A 17,327-nucleotide genomic window follows, 5' to 3' on the forward strand; every position below is an offset into this window, starting at 1 on the left:
AAAAATGTGTTTTCTCCACCATAATTAACAGTGTATTATTTGGCACCCACCGAACATTTTTGTTCAAATTTTTGAAAACTTATATTTTCCACTTTGATTTTAATTGAAGTTTGAACTAGGAGTTTGAAAAGAAAATGTGTTTCAAATGTGATCAAGCCCTGTTTAGCAACATGATTAGCTTAATCACAGAGGGTTACTGTAGCATGATTCTCGGGGTGTTACACACACCACACCACCAGATAAAAAATATTAGTAGCGCGGGTTGTAAATCCTGCGCTACTACTAAGTGAATAGCTATAGCGCAGGCGATACATCCACGCTACTACTCAGCGTGTCCACTGCGGAGTGCGGCACCATCCACCCCCGATCCACTCCCACCCCTCTCCTCCGCCCCCACGATCTCCTAGCCGCCGCCACCTCCGCCTCTCACCCCTCCTCCGCCTTTCTCTCCCCCATTCGTGTCGCCTCTCCTCCTCCTCCCCCTCCACCTCCCCGTGTCGCGAGAAACCCTCCCATGGCGGAGTCACCCGAGAACTGCGCTGCGGTGCCCGCGCCACCCGTCGCTCCCTCTCCGGCCCCGGCGCCGGCGCCGAAGCCGTCCTCACCCACCAGGTCTGGGATCCCGCCGCGGTACGACCTGGACGCCAAGTGGGACGCCTGGCTCGACCTTTCCATCCGCCGCGTCGCTACTCCTCCCTCGCCGGCGCCTTCGGGGGCCTCATCCTCTTCCGTAAGCTCCCTAATCCCCACCTCTCCCTTCAGCTCGGCGCATTGCGAGATCTGTTTGCCGCGTGCCCCGCTTGTCTACGCTTATATGCTGATCTAGGGTTGCGTGAAAACAATTCTCGTGCTCCATCTCGGTCGGCCTGAGCTGATGCGGGACTAGCTGCGTAGGTAGCTCCACCGGGGAAAACATCTGGGGACGGGTCCACTAGTGCAGAACCGGGCTACAGCACCGGTTCATAAGGGCCTTTAGTGCCGGTTCTGCAACCGGCACTAAAGGGTGGGGACTAAAGGTCCCCCCCTTTAGTACCGGTTATGCATGAACCGCCGCTAAAAGGCCACCACGTGGCACGAGCCGGCGCCGGGGACGGGGAGACCTTTAGTACCGGTTGGTAACATCAACCGGTACTAAAAGGCTAGGAGGGTTTTGGGTTCAGGGTTTCTTTTTTCCTTTAATTTTGTGTTTTCCATTTAATTCTTTTTCGTTTGCTGGTATTTTACGATACTACATATTGTACACCTTATGCATATATATATAAATAGAATTTTTGTAGAACCGATCATATATATATATATATATATATATATATATATATATCATCGAATGTCTCGCACCACCATATTCACACATACACATGTACATATATATATACAATTTGGTATATACAATTTCTCCTACATGGAGGCATTACTGCGGTAGCGGGTAATGGAATTCTCCTCTAGGATCTATGACCTGGTCGAGCAAAAGTCCCGCTATTTTCTTTGCAATTGCTCGTACGCGATCCATTGGTAGGAGCTTCTGCCGCACCTCATTGAACTGTTAAGAAGGAGATCAATATGCATTTATTAGTTGTGTGACTAGATATTGATAATGATGTAAAATTGTGTATAGTGTTCTGTCAAACGTACCCATATCTGTCTATCAGATGTGCTCCTTTCGGACGTCATCATGCGAATGTTCTCGCAAACGTAGTATGCACATAATTCATTCCCCGGCTCCTGCTTCATGGCCTGTACGAGAATAGAGTTCAATCAGATAATAATTAATCAAGCATGATAATTAATGTTATTGTAACTAGAATTAAAGAGATTGCATGGTAGCTAGCTAGCTAGTACTACTTAATTAATTACCGTGGGTCGATACCATACAGATTTTCTCTGAACGGGCCTGAAACGTCTTTGATGAACTTTTGCCAAGCCCTGCCGGCCTGCCGGCAAAGAAAATGAATAAATGAGTTATTAATTAGTTGATATCAGGACATATATATATATTGATTGAAATTACCTGTTGGCTATCCCCTTCACGATTGAGTACTCTTTAGGTTTTTTAAGCAGTGAGTCCAGTACTTCAACTTTCCTTCTTTAACTTTAATGTCTACCAAGATCCAGTGGTACCTGCATGCGCACGTTTGCATGTATAAATTAAGCGGGCATGTGCATAACACTCATCAACTAACCCTAAACCCTATACACTTATTAACATCTAGCTAGTAACAAAAACAGAATTTGTAGTACAAGACAGTGTGACTCACTGGACGTTGTAAGGAAGTACTATATCTGCATTGGTAATGAGGCGCTTCAAGAACTCTAGCATGTTATTCTCTACTTCTTGTTTATAATGTTCATATGACCATGTCTCTTCATTAATGGTATTTGGGTCAATGAACCCAATGCCATAGCGCCCAGCTTTTCTCATTTGGGACATCTTCATCCTGCATAATACCATAGAAAAGAATATATAGTGAGGATAATTACAGGTAATGATCAACGAGAGCACTACAGCTAGCTTGAGACTTAAATTACAGAAAGAAATCACTTACAGACAATAGCAACTGACGATAGATTTGTTGAGTGCGTCATAATTGAATAACTAAAACAGCTCTGTATACTCAATAGACAGATCTAGCTTATGGAAGTAATCCTCTTCCTTGACTTTCACCATGAGGGGCTGTAGATTGTGGGTCTTGCAAATTTCCATGTACCATTGATGCAATTCATACATTCTCGTTGGGAGGTTCTTGACCTCCTCGGGCTCGACCAAAGGTTCACCGCGGACATATTTACGTTTTATTTCCTCCTCTCTAAGCGGAGACATGGGCTCGATCTCGAGGAGTTGTCCAACAGCGTTACCGAGCATTTCAGCCTGCATTATATGCTCCTCGGTTATTACCAGATTGCCCAGCTGGGGAACGTTAACGGTTTGCCCACATATATATAGGGCGCTGGTACTCTTATGTGTTGTTGGCACAACAAGCGGGGGGATCGATTGCGCCGCTTGTTCTCCCAGCTGGGGAACGGTTTTCCCGCATTTTTTGCCAGCTGCTTGGCTCAAGCTCGACTCCTTCTGTACTCGTGCTCGATGTGCCTTCCTGATTTGGCGCTCATAGTCTGAGTCAACAGGCTTGGGAGCTGGTGGTCTAGCTATACGAATAAAGTGGTCAATCTTTTCCTCAGGCACTTTCTCCCTTGGCGGCGGTGCCCGTTTCGGTCCAAAATGGGCGTCCACTTGGGCCTTCACTATGGCTGAGTTTTGCTCCTCGGTCATGTCGTAAGGCCTCTGAGGAAGAGGAGCGAGGCTTGGACCATATTTATATCACTTGCCTCCGCCTATACCTCCTGTACTACCTTGACTCGTACCGCTACGCACCATAGCTGCGGTGGCTCTCTTCCCCAATTGCCGAGGCGGCGGAGACGGCTGGCGTGGGTGAGTTGGAGCAGGAGGAGTGGCCTGACGCTGTGCCGGACTTGAAGCAGGAGGAGTGGCCTCACGCGGTGTCGGACTTGAAGCAGGAGGAGTGGCCTCATGCTGTGCCGGACTTGAAGCAGGAGGAGTGGCCTCACGCGGTGTCGGACTTGAAGCAGGAGGAGTGGCCTCACGCTGTGCTGGACTTGAAGCAGGAGGAGTGGCCTGCTGCTGTGCCGGACTTGGAGGAGGAGGAGTGGCCTCACATCGAGGAGGAGTCGGATGACGACACGGTGTCGGTGGCCTTCGAAAGATGATGCAATCCTTTCTCCATAGGATGATACGATGTATGGCCTCTCCCAGGTGTGCTCCTCGTGCTGTCCAGGAATGTCAAGCTCTAGCCCCGAATATTGGTCCACCACCTCATCAACCACGACACGAGCATAGCCGGCTAGAATCGGGTTGCAATGGAAGGTTGCTTCGGGGGGATTTGTATAAGCAACGGCGTCCGCCACCTTCATGGATATGTTCTTCATTTTGAAGTGTAGCTCACAGTTAGTGTTCTCCATGATGTCATCCACAGGGTATCTATCCAGTAGTGCGTCCCCCGGGGCGGAACCAACGCTACTTCTCGGCATGGATGGGACGGTGCTATCCAATGATGGATCATCCGCTAGCTGCTGCCGCTGCTGAGACCCCCTTTCCTGGCTAAGTGAGTCAATCTACTGCTGCTGCCGCTGGAATTTGAGTGCCAAGTCCGCGTGCGCTGATTCTAGGCCTTGAAGGCATTCTGCTTCCTGCTTCCTCTGCTCCTCCTCCATCTTCCTCTTCTTCTCCTCCTCCATCTTCCTTCTTGCACGGGTCCTGTAGTCGTTGTTCCATTCCGAAAAGCCCTCATGCCAGGGAATAACGCCCTTGCCTCGTGTTCTTCCCGGGTGTTCAGGATTTCCCAGGGCACGCGTAAGCTCGTCGTTCTCTCTGTTGGGCGTGAACACCCCCGTTCGAGCATCTTCTATTGCTTGAAGTAACTTCTCTTCGGCTCCTTTTAGACTTGCCTTCTTGGAAACCAGACCTGTCTTCGGGTCCAACGCCCCCCATGCGCATAGAACCAAGTTTTGCACCTGGGGGTCAGCTCCTAGTAACTGGAGTGACCCCTGCATCCAGCATCTCTTCCTCAGACTTATCCCACTTAGGCATTGCCACCGCGTAGCCACCTGGCCCCAGCCTATGGAACTGCATCTTTTTTGCGGCATTGGCCTTGTTTTTTCTCGACCATTCCTTAGCTAATTCAGATTCCTTCAATTTCACGAAAGCGGGCCAGTGTTCTCTTTGCTTCTCCAGTGTTCCCTTGAATTCTAGAGTCTTCTTTTCTCCTTCGACGTAGTTGGCCCATACAGTTTTCTTGTGGGTGTTGAATGCAATTGCCATCTTCCTAAGAGCAGCATCCTTGACTTTCTGCACATCTGCATCAGTGAAATGATCTGGTAGGGTGAAATGATCCATGAGAGATTCCCAAAGCATTTTTTTGCTCTGTCGTCGACCCAAGTAACATCCGGACGTTTATTTTTTGGCTCTTTCCATTCTTGGATGGAGATCGGGAGTTGGTCCTTCACAAGAACTCCGCACTGACGAACGGACTTGTTCGCAATGTTCTTAGGCATGAGGGGTTCGCCATTAGCTTTGATGGAACCGATGTTGTACTTTACACCCTGCTTCAACTTTTTGCCCGGGCCTCGCTTTGTCCTGCTGTCTGTAGAAGCAGATTTGCTCGATCCGGAGGGCTGAAAGAAGAAAGATCGATTCGTTAATATATCTTCAAATAAAAAAACATGTGATGATCACCAGATGCCTGCTTATATAAATATACCTCGCCGGTCTTTGTTATTTCGAGATCAACATTGTCTGCATCATCATAATCATAATCATAGTTCATGACTTCATCCATTCGGTCGTCGAGATCGAATATCTTATCATCACCCTCCCCGGTATTGTTCAGATATTTGGAGCCGTCATCTGCTTCATTCAGATCATCTGGCCTGCGAGGGCTGCGTATGATCTCGAACAGGGCCTCTTCTCCCTCTCTGCCGGTATTGTCCGCCATAGCTTTTATTTAACTAATCTAGAAGAAATATAAAACAATTTAGTATTCAAATTACAATGCATGGATGCAATCAACAAGGAAAAACTGAATCATAGTACATAATATGCATCGCCTCGAATAATATATAATCTCGAATACATCGTCTCGAATAATAATACATCGTCTCTAATAATATATATAATCTCGAATACATCGTCTCGAATATTATATATATCGAATACATCACTGGCTAGGTAGCAAATAAAGATCGAATACTACAGAAGAATCTAGGCCACTTGCGGTTCCTAAGGCGCGGGCGGTGGACAACCAAAGAGAAGGAACCATCACAGGATCATATCTCCGGTCATCTGCCCAACGAACCTGCCAGGTATTGGAGAACCTGACATCCATAGCAGCCATGTAGCGATGGACGTGCTCGTCCTCCTCCCTGACACGGCGACGCACCACCTCCGGCGGGGCCGGCTCCCTCTGCACCGAATGTGGCCCACGCGAACGCCACCAAAGGAGATCAGGGTCGACGACGGGACCCGGGGCTGGGTTCCTCACCAAGCGGCGCACCCCTGAAGGTAGCACCTCCGAGTGCCAGCCCGGCGGAGCCCAGTCCCAGACATGGGTCCTGTGAAGCAGGACGTCGTCGGTAACGGGTCAACGGCGAGGATGCGGGCCGGGCATCGTCGACAACAAATACTATATGCCCGCAAAAAGTAACATTTTTAAAATGATTGGATTGTGATAACTAAAATTCTATATGCAAATTCTAAACTTTCCATAACTAAAATTATAAGAAACTAAAAAAACATCGATCATCGTCTAACAATTTGACATTAATCTAATTCATCTAGCTAGAACTAACATTTCTAAAATTTCTAACATTTCTATATAACTAACATTTCTATAACATTTCTAATATTTCTATAAGAATAGAAAAATTTCTAACATTTCTATAACTAAAAAAGAAAATTTTCTAACATTTCTATAAATATTTCTATAACTAAAAAATATAAAAAATACTAACAATTTTACAACTAATTAACAATGTGTGTGTGTGTGTGGACATGGCGGCCGGGGCAGGAGCTCACCGGCGAAGGGGACGGCGACGGGCGGCGACGACGGGGACGGGGCGGGGACGACGGAACGACGGGGACGGGGCGGGGACGACGGAACGAAGGGGACGGGGCGGGGACGACGGGCCGACGGGGACGGGGCGGCGACGACGAGACGACGGGGAAGGGGCGGCAACGATGACGGGGACGGTCGGGGACGGGGCGCGGACGACGGCCGGGGCGGCGACGACGGGGACGGGGCGGCGACGGGGGCGACGGGGGCGGCAGGCGACGGGGCAGAGGAGAAGAAACAGATGAAAACTGACGAGATTTGTAAGTGCCGCTTATATAGGATGGGCCTTTAGTACCGGTTGGAGCCACCAACCGGTACTAAAGGTCAATTTTGGCCAGGCCAAGCGGCGGGAAGGGCAGCTGTCATGGAATTGTCACGGCAGATGTCCTAGTGAGAGGACTTAGTCATGAGGCCAACGCATCTATGTGGTAGCTTATGAGGGGTTGAGCGGAATCGAGAGACGCAACACAAGACAAGGGTTTAGACAGCTTGGGGCCCCGGGAAACATCATCCGGTAACAACCCTACATGCTGTTTGTGGCTAGGTCTCATTATCATCACGAGGGAATCGCCGTAAACCGGCTCTCCCAGTTATGTCTAGCCCAAAGATTCTTTTCTTCCTCCCTCTTGGGGTGCCCTGCACCTCCTTATATAAGTTGAAGGGGCAGGTTACATGTAGAGTCCAATTTGGATTAAGACTTAAACTATTCTGACTTCTCTTCATGGGCTTCTTAACGTCTTGGGCTTCATAACGTCTCGGGCTTACTAACCCCAGGCGACTCTGTCTGCCGGGTTATGACTGTCTGCCGGGTTATGACTGTCTGCCGGTTTATGATGATATGCCGGGTTATGATTGTCTGCCGGGTTATGACTTCCTGCCGGTTTATGATTGTCTGCCAGGTTATGACTTCCTGCCGGTTTATGATTGTCTGCCGGGTTATGATTGTCTGCCGGGTTATGACTTAACACCTGCCGGGTTATCATCTGACTTAACACCTGCCGGGTTATCATCTAACTTAACACCTGCCGGGTTATCATCTGACTTAACACCTGCCGAGTTATCATCTGACTTAACACCTGCCAGTTTACCAAGTCCCAGCCGGGTTATAACTCCGGCCGGGTCATACCGTGGGGTATATCCCCGACATTAGCCCCCAGTTTAATTTGGATTTATCCATGTTAAACTGATCCTGATCATCCTTAAGTCCTTGTCATTTCCTTCTTCTAGAAAATCCGGGTCAATAGGCTAACTTCATAATCAATTTGTTGACATTGGTTTGTCACAGAACAATATTATGAAGAATAATTCATTTGACTCAGCTCCCAATGCTTATCAAAAATATTGGTTCTTGAAACACTCATCTGATCTTCAGCCAGCTTAAGGATGTAGAACTTGCCGGTTTATCATTGCCAAAGTTGCCGGTTTATAAATATTGATGGCACTGGGTCATAATTGTAGTTAACATCAAGCTTGAAAATATACCTCTTATACGCCTATCACTTGTAGCCCCCAAGTCTTAAGAAGGTAACGTAGTAATAGCTTAAGAATTGCTTCAATATGAATGTCACAAGTCAGAAGAAATCCAGGTTGTTCATCTCAATCACTAGTCAGAACTGAGTATTCCACATATGTAGCCCCCAAGTGCCGGGTTGTCATGCTTGCAGCAACCTGGGACTTGTAATTGCCTGATGCATATAAAAACTTCAACCAGTGTAGCCCCCAAGGGACGGGTCATTATGCAAATAATGAGCAGGGACTTTGAAAATATGATCATGTAGACTTTAACAGCAACATGTAGCCTCCAAGGGCCGGCTCATTGAAAATAACATCATATGATGTAACTCCCATCATGGGGCTTGAACCCACGTTCACAAGGTTAAGAGCTTTGTGCTTTAGCAACTGAGGTGTGGACCCTTCAATATAATGGATTAAGACTTGTGTACCTTGAATTGTTGACAGGAGCAACTGGTAGCCCCCAAGGGCCGGCTCATTACAATGTGATGAGTCGGGTCTTCAATAAGGTGATGAAAAAATGACTTTGCATTAGCCCCCAAGTGCCATGGTGCATGCTGGCAGTGACATGGGACTTGCACATTTGATGTAATCTCAATTTACATAATGTAGCCCCCAAGTGTCGGGTCGTAAGCCTGCAGCGACTCGGGACTATTCCTTCCATTATAGAATAAATCATATCCATCGATAAAATAATATCCATTGCGCTAAAGCGACTTTGAAAACCTTAATCATAATACTGGTTATTGATAACCATGATAAAAATCCAGCCATGTTGGCTATTTAAAGATTTGACTAATATAACTTGGTTTGAAAACCGATTCCTGCCATATAAACCGGTATATCCATGCACATATGATACATGCTATGATGATGTAATGATGATGCAATATATGATGATGTATGTGTATGATCAAGATGGTTTAAGCTAGGGTTCGGATACGACCAGAGCCCCCAAGTAGTCATAATTGTGGCATTGCGCCAATCAAGAGGTGTAGCTATGGTTCGAATACGACCAAGCCCCCAAGTGATTTCCCTGGTGCCCTTATGCCTATCAAGAGGTGTAGCTATGGTTTGAATACGACCAAGCCCCCAAATGATTTCCCTGGTGGCCTTAAGCCTATCAAGAGGTGTAACTATGGTTCGAACCCATAGCCCCCAGGTGATTTCCCTGGTGCCCTTATGCCTATCAAGAGGTGTAGCTATGGTTCGAATACGACCAAGCCCCCAAGTGATTTCTCTGGTGGCCTTAAGCCTATCAAGAGGTGTGACTATGGTTCGAACATAGCCCCCAAGTGATATTGTGAGCTGTGCTCAAGGGATACCCATGTTTGAGCTGTGTTGTGCAACAGACTCTCTTTGGCCCCTTATGATAATATTGGCTTGATAGTCGGATTACCAAAATAACCAGAGCTGTGCTCTTATGATAATATTGGCTTGATAGTTGGAATCAAGAGGGTAGTAACGCTATGTTCTCTTTGGTGAATACACCTATGTTTGAACAGGAAGCCCCCAAATGATATTGTGAGCTGTGCTCTTGCAACAGACTCTCTTTGGTCCCTTTAATTTTTCCTGAGAACTCGAACTTGCGAGAGATTATTCTTCTGAACTGGAAATTCTTAAACCGAATATTGAGAGCTTCAAAGCCTTGTAGGAGACAGCTTTCCCTTGAACCGTATTTTAAACCGGAATCCTTCTTTTTAAGCCGAAAATTGACGACCTTTAAATGTTAACCAATATGGCGATTTAGGGTCCTGCATTAGATAACTTTGCAAGCCGGAGTAATTGCTCTTTTAAAGAAAGCAATATATAATAAAAATATACTGGATGGATTTCACCTGATATGTTAGGCTAGAAATTATCCACCGTGGAGTTGATGATCACCATGGCGACGCTGAATTTAATCACGGCCGAGTCGGCCGCGGAATTGCAAGCCGGTGCGGACGAGCGAGCCAATTGCAGGTGCGGTAAGCCGCACGGACGGCGAGTCAATCGCAGGCGCAGTCCCGGCGAGTTGATGTAGAGCAAGCTGCACGGACGGCGGCTCGCGCACACCCGTTCAACAGCAAACGGGCGCGGACGCCGGCGCATGATGATGCTAACGCATATTTCATAGGCACAACATGGCACCACTTTCATAATGAATCATTGTCCCTGCATACATAAAATACGTAGAGTAGAATAGTTCTCAAAAGAATTTAGAAAATAGACTGGACAAATAGCACCTGATTTATCATAGACGACGGATGATCCATGTGTCACGTCCGCCGGATGTCAAGATTCGCCGTAGTATTTCCTATGTCAACGAACGCATTGGTAGCCTCGAGAGATGTGATGCGTGTAGTCTTTGTACTAGTAGTAGTTGTGTACTACTAATGCACCCATGGGCTCATATACAGTTCCTTTTCTGTAGATCCCCACATATTGTACTTGATATCTTATCCAGCACCAAAGTTGTACCGCTGAACTCTTTGACTATTTTTTCTTTTTTATATGGACTCGCGGCGGTGGCGGATCACGATCATCTTATCTTAGCAGTGGTGTTTGGTCCTTCAGAGTCTCCGTCAGTATCAGATTGTGGCTCAGCAGTCCCAGGGCTCTCTCGCTGTCCTGTGAAGCTCCTTGACACACAGAGGTGATTGCATCAGCTGTTTCAATGGGCAGTATCAAATCAGAGACCCAGCAGGAAAAGCTCCACTTCAAGATTCATCACAGTAGTAGAACGAGTCTTGTTTCGAGCGATCAGTTGTGTTAATCCATTGGACAGCCCATTGGTGAATGACATGCCCAAGGCCAACCATAGAAACGCATTTGCAGATAGCGAGGCGATTCGGCCGCGGCGGTAAAGGTGACCAAGACAGGCTCGTGCGCAGCAGAAGTGAGACAGCGGCTCGGCAGCTCGAGGTGAATCCAGGGCCACAGTAGCAGAGTTGGAGGCGGGCAGCTTAACACGAGGCCGCGGGCGTGGCCGTTGCTGCAGCGTAGCTACACCGGCCATGCGAGACGGAGGCGAGAAACCGGCCTGCAGACGAAAGTAAACCGCCGCGGCAACCTGAGGCGGCGTAGGGCTGCGGCGGGTCTGACGAAGCGGTGGTGCAGCCCGGTTGGGGATAGAGGTGGCGAGGCCGGTTCGACGCAGCGCAAGGTAAGGCGGGCAGCGCAAGGTAAAGCGGGCCACGGCGGGCTACAGGTACGGTAGTAGTGGCGAAGGCGGAGACGAGTCCGAGCGGAGTGGCGGCTCAAGGCAGAGCCAGAGCAAGGTGAGGAGAGGCGCGACTCGGAGTGAAGGCGACTTGAAGCAGAGGTGCGCGGTTTCCTTCTCCGAGTTGTGATTGTGCTGACGAAGCAATGGGGCGGAGGCGGGCTGCTCGGAGCGACAGCGGAAAAACAGACCGGCCGGTCCAGCGATGCGAGTTGGCGGAGGCGGCAACTCGGCGATGGAGCGACGGCGGAGGTGCGCCAGCGGGCCAGGGCAGCGACTTGCGATAGAGGAGGTGCTCGAGTGCGTGGACCAGCGGCGGCCCTCGGACGGCGGCGGTTTACGCAAAGAAGCGAGCCGGCAGCGCGCAGCGGGGGCGGCCAGCGGCTCAGCAAGGCCAAGCAAAAAGGGCCGCTTCAGGCCGTGAGGGCAAACCGGTGGAGCAAGAGCCATGTCACCAGGGCACAGCTGTCCGGGTTAAGCTCGGAGGAGAAGCCTGATACGAGCGATTTTTCCCGAGACAGCTCAGACCCGCGTTAGGGCGAAATTCAAGGCCGATTTGAGAGCGGCGGAGTCCCGCGGGTTGATGCGTTGACGAAAACGGAATCTGCAAACCGAGTCCGACGGGTTGACGCAAAATCAGATGCGGGCGTCAGCAGCTCAGGAGCGCATCGGCGGCGGTTTAGGCAAAAGAGTAGTTCAGGAGCGCATTGGCGGCGATTTTGACAAGCAATAACTCGGAGGCGACTTAGCGCAAGACCGGATCGAATCCGCATCAGTAGGTACGGGCAGAATCAACGGGCGTGACCCGGCGGAGCAGAAAACAGAATCCGCGGGCGAAGCAAAGTGGATTCCACCAGCGAGACCAAAACAGAGCTGGCACGAGGCGGCGCCGAAAATTAATACGGAGGCGGCTGATTTTTTGTCTGAGCTCGCAAAGCGGCCGGTGTAGCAGATATCGATTCGTCTTTTGGTTTCGATGGATCGCCGCGTCATCTTCGATAGCAGCCTTAATTTTTCCTTGAACGCATATCTCGCAGATTGCAAACACAGACCCTTCCAATCCGGTTCTTCTTCATCCGGAAATTCATGAACTTCTCGAAACCCTGGGAAAGATCCCTCCAAGAATTTAACACCACCGTGCGCCTGGCCCCACGGTGGGCGCCAACTGTCGTGGAATTGTCACGGCAGATGTCCTAGTGAGAGGACTTAGTCGTGAGGCCAACGCATCTATGTGGTAGCTTGAGAGGGGTTGAGCGGAATCGAGAGACGCAACACAAGACAAGGGTTTAGACAGCTTCGGGCCCCGGGAAACATCATCCGGTAACAACCCTACACGCTGTTTGTGGCTAGGTCTCATTATCATCACAAGGGAATCACCGTAAACCGGCTCTCCTAGTTATGTCTAGCCCTAAGATTCTTTTCTTCCTCCCTCTTGGCGTGCCCTGCCCCTCCTTATATAAGTTGAAGGGGCGGGTTACATGTAGAGTCCAATTCGGATTAAGACTTAAACTATTCTGACTTCTCTTCATGGGCTTCTTAACGTCTTGGGCTTCATAACATCTCAGGCTTCATAACATCTCGGGCTTCATAACGTCTCAGGCTTACTAACCCCAGGCGACTCTGTCTGCCGGGTTATGACTGTCTGCCGGTTTATGATGATCTGCCGGGTTATGATTGTCTGCCGGGTTATGACTTCCTGCCGGTTTATGATTGTCTGTCGGGTTATGACTTCCTGTCGGTTTATGATTGTCTGCGGGGTTATGATTGTCTGTCGGGTTATGACTTAACACCTGCCGGGTTATCATCTGACTTAACACCTGCCGGGTTATCATCTGACTTAACACCTGCCGAGTTATCATCTGACTTAACACCTGCCGGTTTACCAAGTCCCGGCCGGGTTATAACTCTGGCCGGGTCATACCGTGGGGTATATCCCCGACAGCAGCCCTTTAGTACCAGGTGGTGGCTCCAACCGGTACTAAAGACCCAACATTTAGTACCGGTTGGAGCCACGACCCGATACTAAAGGGGGTGCGCTGCCAGGCGAGGGGCGCAAAGTTTAGTCCCACCTCACCGCGCGAAGGGCAGCCGCACTGGTTTATAAACCCAGCCGCGGTTGCTCCTTCGAACTCCTCTATAAAGCAGGCTTCTGGGCCTAACTATGGTGCGCTGCCCTGTGAGCCTGCTGGCCCTTCTGGGCCTGACTTTCCACACCCGAGGTCTGGCAGGCCCACTGGGCAGCGCCCCAACAATTTTCTATATAGTTTTTTTCTTTTCTGCATTATTTATTTTCTTCTATTTATTTCTGAGTAATTTTTTATATATTTTTTTTCTTTTTTGCTTTATTTATTTTCTTCTATTTATTTCTGAGTAGTTTTGTATATAGTTTTTCTTTTCTGCTTTATTTATTTTCTTCTATTTATTTCTGAGTAGTTTTTTTATATATTTTTTTCTTTTCTACTTTATTTATTTTCTTCTATTTATTTCTGAGTAATTTTTTATATAGTTTTTTTCTTTTCTGGAGTTGTAATAAGTTATTAAAATTTTGAATTACCGGTGTAACAGATGAGTTTTCGTCCGAAACCCTGATACTTCGAAAGAGATTGTCCAGTTTGTACATGAAGTGCATTCAGTTTTTGCCGTGACCCTGTGTACTTTTTTGGACATGCTATGCGGGTGAAATGATGATACCATGCCAAGTTTCAACCTTTTCAGAGTTCATTTGTAGTGCTTTTCAATTTCAGAGCCATTTAGCTCAAAACAAATCAGTAAATGCATTAAAAATAGCAAAAATATGTCAGAGAGGGTTGAAAGTTGATGACGTGGGTTTGAATGGCGCCTGCTGAACGCAAAAAAAGTCCGGAGTTTGAGAGGACAGAGTGAGGGTGTAAACATGTAAAAATATACATCAAGAATACATTGATCATCAATGATCCTTTTGTGTACAATTTGAATTGTCAATATGTGTCCTCAACGGTTTAGAAACCGGTGAAGACTCATATTGCGGCCACAAATTCTACACATAGAGTTCAATGAAGACCAAGTGCTTGTGATAGTTTGAGAAGTAACATATTTAAGGTGGTAAAAACCCTGTTAGCCGAGCGAGGTGGGACTAAAAAACAGCTGCAAATACAAACCTCTAGTACCGGTTTGTGGTAGGAACCGGTACTAAAGGCGCTGGTGGGGCCCCAGATAGACCACGGCGTGCCACATCCTCTTTAGTACCGGTTCGTGGAATGAACCGGTACTAAATGTTCGCAACGAACCGGTACTAATTAGCTCCGCCCGCCTAGCCGTTCGAACCGACACTAATGGGCACATTAGTGCCGGTTTTGTTACAAACCGGTACTAATGTGCTTCACATTAGGCCGTTTTTCTACTAGTGGTCTAATGCGCATGCCTTCCTTTAGGGCGTTGTAGATGGACTGTTTCATGTGTGATTGGAGCCCCAAATTTGACAGCTATTGAGTTTCTCTAGCCTGATTTGCGTAGAGGCTGTGAGATTCCGATGAGCATAAGTGAAAATTCGCTTATGTTCCATTTGTTGTATGTTTATATTCTCTAGAGGGCACAGTCTCATTTCAATCGATTCTTCAATCGGTGCAGGAAGAGCAAGACGTGCTTGTGTTAATGGCTAGGCTATGTGATAACTTTGAGCGGTTGGCAGGGAAACTTTTGTGTGCGAGTTTAGCTGGTGTGAGCGATGCTTTCCTGGTGGTAGTCATTCTCTCATAATAGTAATGGAGAATTCTGTTTTTTTAACAATCCAGTCTTGTCATTGTTTCCATGTGTATGGTAATTTCAAGAAAGAACAACGCTATTCCTGTCTGGGATTGTGGTCTGTTGGGGACTTGAACACTGCCCTGTTCTTCAAAATTACAGCGTGTTTCCTCCTAGTGCTCAATCATATTCTGTCCTAGATCGTTATACCACTTAGGCCGTTGATCTGCATAATGTACACTTTAATTGTAATATGTAAGATGCGTATGATATGTTTCGAATATGATCGATGGTAAACTTACTGACTTACTGATTCCTGAGTTCTATCTTGATGCTTTTTGTTCCAAGTGTTAAGCAGGAATTGATAGGGTTGTCATATGATTTTGTTTAATCTGCTAATGTGAATTGTGAAATGTTGGTTAAACTTAATCTGATCATCACCAAACTCTCTACCTCAGTTCTGTTTTAGTAGTGACGCAAATTGCGTACATCATATAGGTTGCAGTATGTGGAGTCCTAAGTCAAAAAAAGAGGTCTGGACACGTTTATTATTATAGTTATTACTCCTCAATACACTTTAGGAGCCATTTAACCTTTCTAACGGTTCATACAACAACATCATAAATCGTATTTTATCGTCAGCCAAGCAGTTACATCAAAAAGGAGAATTTCCCTTGAAAGCTTGCCATTTTTTCTTTGATGTCAGATGTTTTTTATCTCTCCAATAGAATCAATGACTTCTGTGCTTTTTAGCTTAACAAACGGTATCAGTAGTTCAGTACCGGTATAGATTGCTCCTTGCTCATGCTAATGTTAGTTATTATGTGCTTCTAGCCAATTGCGTCTGCCATCCCATCACGAGACACAAACTTTGCCATGCCAAATATTACTCTTATGATTGCAACTTTGCAAGTGTATGGAGATGTATAGCATAAATCATTCATTTTCTTTAGTCCTCTAAATTCATGTTTCTAAGAGCTATGATATTGGTTAATTTTCAGGTTATCATTCCTAGTCTGGACCTCTTTTTTTTCAAAAGCTTAATGTCTTTGAACCTATAAGCTTCGCTGTCATCTAAAATGTGTATATCTAATGTTTCTTACTGCAGCTTTAAGCTTTGCTGTCATCTAACTCTTTCTAGTTAATTTTTGTTATCTATCTTTAAACCTATTAAAATGGGTGATCTGTACAATTTTTGTTATTTTTTTCTGTACAAGTTTGTTTGTGTCAAGTACATGCTAATTGATGTATCGGGGGGTGCTCATATACTTCCTCGGCAACATGGGAAGCTTTCACATTTGGTCTTGTTGTCTCTATGGGTTAGTGACTTAGCATACATGTTGTAATCAACTTTCACATTTGCTTCTCTGACAAGTAAGGTATGTTTTCATTCATAGGTAGAAGATAGCAATAGAGTGGAAAGGTTTGTGCAGAGATCTTACTTCGAGGTTGTCACAGATGCGCACAATATGACACTGAATTGGCCAAAAATAGGGAGCTACAAGATGAACCTTTAAAGGTTGGTTCCATTTTCTGTATATGCCTTGTACACTCTTATATTCTCCCATGATTGAGGTATGCAATGCTTATGGGACAATCTTTGTTTGTAGGTTAAGACCTCACTGTCTAAAGGAAATATGCCCTGGAGGCAATAATAAAGTTGTTATTTATATTTCCTTATATCATGATAAATGTTTATTATTCATGCTAGAATTGTATTAACCGGAAACTTAGTACATGTGTGAATACATAGACAAACAAAGTGTCACTAGTATGCCTCTACTTGACTAGCTCGTTAATCAAAGATGGTAAGTTTCCTGACCATAGACATGAGTTGTCATTTGATGAACGAGATCACATCATTAGAGAATGATGTGATTGACAAGACCCATCCGTTAGCTTGGCATGATGATCATTTAGTTTGTTGCTATTGTTTTCTTCATGACTTATACATGTTCCTATGACTATGAGATTATGCAACTCCCGAATACCGGAGGAACACTTAGTGTGCTACCAAACGTCACAACGTAACTGGGTGATTATAAAGATGCTCTACAGGTGTCTCCGATGGTGTTTGTTGAGTTGGCATAGATCGAGATTAGGATTTGTCACTCCGATTGTCGGAGTGGTATCTCTGGGCCCTCTCGGTAATGCACATCACTACAAACCTTGCAAGCAATGTGACTAATGAGTTAGTTATGGGATGATGCATTACGGAACGAGTAAAGAGACTTGCCGATAACGAGATTGAACTAGGTATTGAGATACCG

Source organism: Aegilops tauschii, chromosome 3, assembly GCF_002575655.3.
Source record: "Aegilops tauschii subsp. strangulata cultivar AL8/78 chromosome 3, Aet v6.0, whole genome shotgun sequence".
Taxonomy (NCBI): Eukaryota; Viridiplantae; Streptophyta; class Magnoliopsida; order Poales; family Poaceae; genus Aegilops; species Aegilops tauschii.